Source organism: Rhipicephalus microplus, chromosome 9 (genome assembly GCF_043290135.1).
Source record: "Rhipicephalus microplus isolate Deutch F79 chromosome 9, USDA_Rmic, whole genome shotgun sequence".
Lineage (NCBI taxonomy): Eukaryota > Metazoa > Arthropoda > Arachnida > Ixodida > Ixodidae > Rhipicephalus > Rhipicephalus microplus.
The window spans coordinates 74,746,954-74,754,647 of record NC_134708.1 but is presented as its reverse complement, the minus strand read 5'-3'; positions in this window follow the sequence as shown (position 1 = coordinate 74,754,647).

Below are 7,694 nucleotides of genomic sequence, written 5' to 3'. Positions count from 1 at the left end.
AAGGTATATGACTGGTGCAAACATAATTATCATCACATGCTCGTCTAGTAAGAACATCACTACAAGCCATGCTCATGACGCGCTCGCGGTCGTTCGGCTAGCTTCACATATACCGAGTTTGGTAATACGGGACGTGAATGGATGACGAATGTATGAGAACTGCAACAGTGTTGCACTTCTCATACTTGTGTATGAGAAGTGCAACAGTGACGCCGTCTCAAGCTGTTCCAACCCACTCAACGAAGAGTTGATCGCAAAACTACCGTCGAGTTTCCCGTAACCCAGCCACAGAAACTGCTTGGCCCACCTGCAGGACAGCGTCGTGCTTTTTGCTTCCGACCGGCCACCGATTCCAGTGGCAGGTTGAGTGGCCCTGCTCTCAGTGCTCTGCCCCCACTCCTCAATGCCCTGCCCCTCTACTCCTGTTCTCTCAATGGAATTCGCCACAAGACGAACTGCCTGGTCAAACGTAACAACATATACCAAGTTTGGTACTACGTGATGCAAACGGATGCCGAAGACAAATGACACGTCCAAACATGATAATCATAGCATGCAAGTCATGTAAAACATGAACACATGCTACGCTCATAGTGGGCCAGCGGTCGTTTCGCTAGCTTCACATATACGAAATTTGGTGTTACGTGACGTCCATGGACGACGAAAGAATATGACTGGTGCAAACATGATAGTCTTGGCATGCGTGTCATGTAAGAACTTGACAACATACCGGGCTCATGATTCCCTCGTGGCCGTTTCTCTAGCTTCACATATACCAAGTTTGATATTACGTGACGTGAATGGACGAGGTTTTTGCGACCGACCTTTGCTGGCACCGGAGACCCGGGATAGAGATGTCGAGGCAGGAGGAAGCTGGCCTTAGCAAAGGGCTTATTTACGTTATGTACAAGGCGAACTCTCGCACATGGGGAGCTCTCGTCGAATGAGCCGGGTGGCTCATTATAAAGGGTGCGTTTTCCCCAGGTCCCTAGATCGGGGAACGCGTGCAGATTGCACTGTTCATTAACCTGTCACACACAACTTGCGAGGGTGACGCGCATACACGGCCGAGTAAACTTCCCCTATTGGGGCGTGGTCACTGCATTACAAAGCGGCACCAACGTGGCTCTTCGATGTCGTGTGTGTGCCGCTGGGCGAGGGGTCCCAAGCTCATGACAGCATGCATCAAAAGGGCAACCGCAGTAGCTCAAAAGGCTGCCCCAAACTGCTCGCTCAATCAGCGCGGCGATTTGCTGCTGCCGGCACTGTCCTCTCCATGGAAGATGTTGCTACCGCGTAAGCACTTGTCGTCTCGTGAAACGGCTTACGGCGTCGTGGTGGCACCACGCCTCAACTCCCTGCTAGTAAAGACAATACATGGCGTAAATATAGGCTGCCAGCCGTTCGGCGACTTGTTTGCAGATCAAAAGAACGCCGCTCCCTTGTAAGCCCAGGAACCGGTCGCAACAACGTCTGAACATGATAATATTGATATGCCTGTCATGTAAAACAGGACTGCACGCTAGCCCATACCACTCTCGAGGCTGTTTCGCTAGCTCCACATATACAAAATTCGGTATCGCGGGACGTGAATAGACGATGAAGGTAAATCAAACGTCCAAACTTGATAGTCATAATATGCGTGTCATGTAAAACATGACTGCATGCTATGCTCATAGCGTGCTCGCGGCCGTTTCACTAGCTCCACATATACCAAACATGGCATCACGTGTTGCGAATGAACAAAGAAGGTAAATGACACGTCCAAACATGATAATATTCTTATGTGTGTCCCGTAAAACATGACTATAGGTGCTACGCTCATAGCGCACTTGCTGCCGTTTCGCTAGCTCCACATATACCAAATTCGGTATCACGTAATGTGAATAATAGAAAACGAAGGTAAATGACACATTCAAACATGATAATCATGACATGGAAGTCATGTACGGCATAATTTACGTCCACCTCGTAACGTTGTGCTAATTTTAAAGAGACCTATCAGTCTTCCTTATTGTTGATTCGTATATCATCGATTCCCACTGTACGTGGGATCTGCCAAATTTTTCGAGAAAAAAAATGTTGATCTTATGGGATAGTTGACCCTAGAACATAACAAGAATTATGACGTAGTACACACGCAAGTCTTCTTGCATAGGGCCACCCAGGAGAGTTCACAATGGCTGTCAAGCCTCAGACGTTCCTTTCTTTGTGGCGTGATTGAGGCGTCCGGCATGGAGAATGTGAATGAGCATTGCGTTGCGAGCGGTGTCCGATTAAGTATCTCGTTACATTCTCTATTGCGAACATTCAGTGTCCTGCAACGTTCTTTCTTTTTTTTTAGTAAAGGCAGCAATAACTTTTCTTAGCAGTGTTGTCATTCACACCATGCTCACTCTCCCCGTAACTAAAGGGTGAAAATGAAGATTGTGGGCAAAAAAGAGAAGGGAAATAAGGAGACATTGAGGATAACTCCGAGGGGGCGATAACGAGGGCATCGTTGTTCTACAGTGAGGAAAGATTAAAAAAAATGTGGCATTCATTGTCCGAAGATTTATGATCAGTTCAGCTATGCCTCCATGTTTGCATTGAATTTTCTTCTCTCCATAGAAGGTTGCTACTCTGGTGTCAAGAAAATGTGTTGCAGGTCCCTATTGAAAAACCTTAATTCAGGTAACTGTCCGTACAGTTGGAATTTACACTTTCATGAGCTCTTTCTTAACTACATTATAATTATCCTACATTTAGAGGTTTGTCTTTGTGCCCCAGCAATATCGACCAGTTGCTTTGCATCGTTTCCTAACTTTCTAACACAGCCCGCATGATATTTCGCAATTACATACGACACTCGCGCTACCAGCGTCCGTCGTGGCTATAATCATTCTTGACTGCAAAATACCAACGACTGAGTATAAATTCAACGGAATAGAACAAGACGATCATTACTACTGTGGGACAGAAACGCGCCCCAAGTAGTGTTAGCAGTTTTGTTAAATGTACAAGCGTTCATTGTGACGGTCCAGCGACCACAGAAGGCAAGGAAACAGTGTAGGAGACAACTGAGCTGCTAGTTTGTCCCCTATACGCCGTGCCCTTGTCTTTCGTGTGCGCAGAAATTTCATCATACATAGTCCCAAGCTCGAGTAATTTTCAGTTCTATTTGGTATGAATTCATAGCTTACAAATTTTTGAGGTAGAGGCATGGATCTCGTGTTGGATTCCCGTCGCATCTGCACAAAATGTAAACGCTAATAAACAACGCGTTGGCTGTCCGTATTCGCCAGCTGTCCATAACTGAAAACATCGAAGATAAACGATGACAATCAAGTCATGTTTTTTTTTGCACTCTCTACGTCAATAAATGTTTTTATACGCTACTTTCTTTTCCTTAAGGTTACCAGAAATTCTATGTTTGTTTATTGAAGTCATTCCTGTCACAATGTAGCCCAGGCTTGTACTAACGGCCCCGAACTCTTATCAGGAAAGTACAAGACTCCGATTCTTCTCAAAAGCGCAAAGCTCCGAGCACCGTTGTATAGCAGAAATATGTTATATTCCACGAAGCACTTTCAAACATATTTTTCAAACTTTAGTAGGTAAATTACGGCCTTTTAGTGCCACTATACGTTCTTTCAGCAGTGATCGAATTTTGATCAAAATGGCGATTCAGCAGCCTTAGAAAAACTTGAAGGGTCAGTGGTGGGACCAGAATATCTTAAATCGTTTGACCATCTCAGGATAACTACAATGACTAGAACGATGGAGGCGGAAATGTTGTAGGCCAGTGTGCTCAGATTTGGGTGCACGTTAAAGAACCCCAGGTGGTCGAAATTTCCGGAGCCCTCCACTATGGCGTCTCTCATAATCATATGGTGGTTTTGGGACGTTAAGCCCCACATATCAATCATCCAATCAATCATTACAATGACTAGAATCAAGTATTATTTCCGATTGGAATTACATGTCTATACTTTACGACTCGACAGCGCTGCGCGAGCGTTAAGAAAATGCGCTAATCGTCTCAACGTACGACCTTGAAGAAGGTGATCTCCAGTTCTTGAGGAAAGTGTCGTCGTTTTGCACGTCGTGCCACATGTTTGAATGAGCTTGCTAGCTTACGTGACATTCCTCAGGCACTTTTACTCGTCCTTCCTCATGAGGCATGGGCATGTAGCCCAATGCCCTACCGTAGTTGCAAAATAGGGCCTCAGCACAATGGAGACCCACAGTTCACATCTTAATATTCACATCTTCGTTCAGTTTAAAGAGCGTACGTAAGCGCTTCACTGACGTCACGCACACGTGCTCACCTGTGGGGGATGTTGTCATACAAATCGCCCGAATGTCCGCTCATTTGGAAACTGCTAAGCTGGAAAAGAACCGATACCCGCTTCATAATTGGTTGCATTACCCCACGCTTAACAACCGTAATTAAAAATAATAAAACATCACGAATAGCGTGTTAAGCTGCGTGCACGCCTCTATGTCACGGGAAGAAAAAGGGGGACGACTCATATATAAGAAATTGAGGACACGTGCTTTAGTCAACGCGGCATACTTAAACCGCTAATAAGGACACGAGAACGAAGGAGGGCGAAAGCAAGAAATTACCGGGTTTTGAAGGCACGTTTAAACTGCGCGAAGACAATGCGTTAAAAAGACAGAACACGCACACAAAGCGCAGAGTGCGTGCTCTATGTTGCTGACGCACTGTCTTCTTAGCGCAGTTTAAGCATGTCTTCGAGTCGAGATCGATGAAGCTCGAGTACTATTAACTACGCTAGGCTTTTTCAACAGTACCATTTACTTACACCTTACAGCTTGCACTGCACCATTCTTAAGTTCATGTATTTATCCCTGTTATAGAGTTGTTGTTGTTGTGAGCACTAGCCTTAAAGTGCTCTGCTTTGAAACAACGTCGTTAGAAATTGTTTTTTGTACATATTGTAATGAAGTAATGAATCTGAATAACGGACGCTCTGCTGGCAATGAAGAGGACGACGATGATTGGTGGCTGCAGTAGTAGCTCGCGCACGCCGTTCGCCATTAGCCAGACCTGCCTGTTAAAGCTCATTTTGCCAAGCTGCGTCTGAACCTTTCTCGACGTACAACACCTCTATTTTAAGTGGTGGAGGAGCCGGGGTTCCCATCAACCTGGAACTTCGCAATCGGATGCTACCCTCACCGTTCATCATGACTGCTCCTGGCCCTTCTCAAGCTGCCTTACCAACGACAGTCTACTGTACTGGCGTGCCTCGGCAACGCGACCCACCAATTTTTCGCGGCAACGACGAACAAGACGTCGAGGACTGCCTCGTCGAGTACGAAATCGTAAGCGCTTCCAACAAGTGGAACGCCTGCGACCAACTCACAAACGTGCGCTTTTACCTCGATGATGTGGCCAGCCTCTGGTTCAAGAACCACGAAGGCGAAATCACCAACTGGTCCGCCTTCAAGACCACCATCGCCGTGGTCTTCGGTCGTCCCGCCGTGCGCCGGCTTCGCGCGGAACAGCGTCTCCGTAGTCGAATCCAGCGCAGGGACGAGACCTTTACAAGTTACATTGAAGATGTCTTGTCTCTTTGCAAGCGGGTCGATGAATCTCTAACCGAACGCGACAAAATCAAGCAAATCATCAAAGGAGTTGACGACGATACCTTCCAGATGCTCGTCGCTCGGAATCCACTGATCATTACCGATGTTGTCCAGCTCTGTCAGGAGTACGACGAGTTGCGTAAGCAGCGTGTCTCGACGCGCAGGGCCGCTGAAGATACGGCTGAAGTTTCCGCCCTCGTGCACGATGTCGCTGCTGATCACACCGTCTTACTGCCCCACATCAAACAGTTCATTCGTGAAGAAGTTGCGCGTCAGCTTTCTCTTGTGGCCGAAGCATCCGCGCCAGTGACATCGTTAGACCCACGTCTACGCCAGGTCATTGAGACACAGGTCACGCAGGCACTGCCTCCATCGCCATCTGTCCCTACGCCGCTGACCTACACTGCCGTCGTTGCTAGACCCCCAGCCCCACCTGTCTCTGGCGCATACAGGGGCACCGGGTCCTCCTACCCTACGACGCTGCCTACATACATGGCTTCCCCCCCCCCTTCTCGCACATTGCGTCGGCAAGTCGAGCACTTCGCCACTCGCGACAACGTGCTGTACCGACGCAACTACGCACCCGGTGGATGTCAGTGGCTACTCGTGATTCCACATCATCTGCGATCCGAAATTTGTTCCACGTTTCATGACGACCCCCAATGTGGCCACGCAGGTTTCTTGAAGACTTATTCTCGCATACGTCTCCGATATTACTGGCGTGGCATGTACCGTTTTATACGACAATACGTTCGGGCCTGCTCGACGTGCCAGAGACGAAAAACTCCCCCTTGTCACGCCAGCGGTACCTTGCTACCCTTACCATGCACGTCCCGACCATTCGACTGCGTCGGCATCGATATATACGGTCCCCTTCCCAACACCGCTGACGGTAACCGCTGGATCATAGTTGCCGTCGACCATCTCTCGCGGTATGCCAAAACTTCATCCCTTCCCTCGTCTACAGCAAAGGACGTTGCGACTTTCGTTCTTCACAACATCGTATTACGGCATGGAGCACCTCGGGAGTTACTGAGTGATCGTGGTCGCGTATTCTTGTCAGACGTCATCACAGCATTGCTGCGTGAGTGCCACGTCGTTCACCGCACTACAAGCGCCTATCATCCCCAGACCAATGGAATGACAGAGCGCTTCAACCGCACCCTTGGTGACATGCTGTCTATGTATATCTCGTCAGACCACTCCAATTGGGACCGAGTGCTCCCGTTTATCACGTTCGCTTATAATGCGCCCATTCAAAGCACTACTGGGTTCTCTCCTTTTTTCCTCCTTTACGGACGCGAACCTTCTTGCACTATGGACACCATCCTTTCGTACAAACCTGACTCCTCAGAGTCCACGACTTTGTCTCAAGCCGCTACATACGCTGAAGAATACCGCCAACTGGCAAGATCATTCACAACTGAAGACCATGGACGCCAAAAACACCACCATGACGCATCAAATAACACTACTTCCTACGATCCAGGTTCACTCGTCTGGCTGCATGTCCCTTCGGCTACACCTGGCCTTTCTACCAAGTTGGTCCCCAAGTATCACGGCCCATATCGTGTGCTACAAAAAACGTCACCGGTGAATTATCTCATCGAGCCACTGGAACCATCTTCTGACCAACGTCGTCGTGGCCAGGAAATTGTCCACGTCTCGAGACTTAAGCCCTGCTACGACCCTCCCGTGTTTACTTGTCCATAGGTCGCCAGGATGGCTCCTTATTTCGCGGGGAGTAATTGTAATGAAGTAATGAATCTGAATAACGGACGCTCTGCTGGCAATTAAGAGGACGACGATGATCGGTGGCTGCAGTAGTAGCTCGCGCACGCCGTTCGCCATTAGCCAGACCTGCCTGTTAAAGCTCAGTTTGCCAAGCTGCGTCTGAACCTTTCTCGACGTACAACACCTCTATTTTAATATATTATTAGCCTTATGTTCCTGCCACTTTTGTTTACAAGTTTGGCTCCAAAATGAGTGTCAAGCGTACTAGCCCTGATGAATTAACTGCAATTATGGCGAATAGGAGTGTATCGACTTTAACTTTTCTACATTTGAATATTGAGTCAGCGCTTTCTAGAGATGATGAA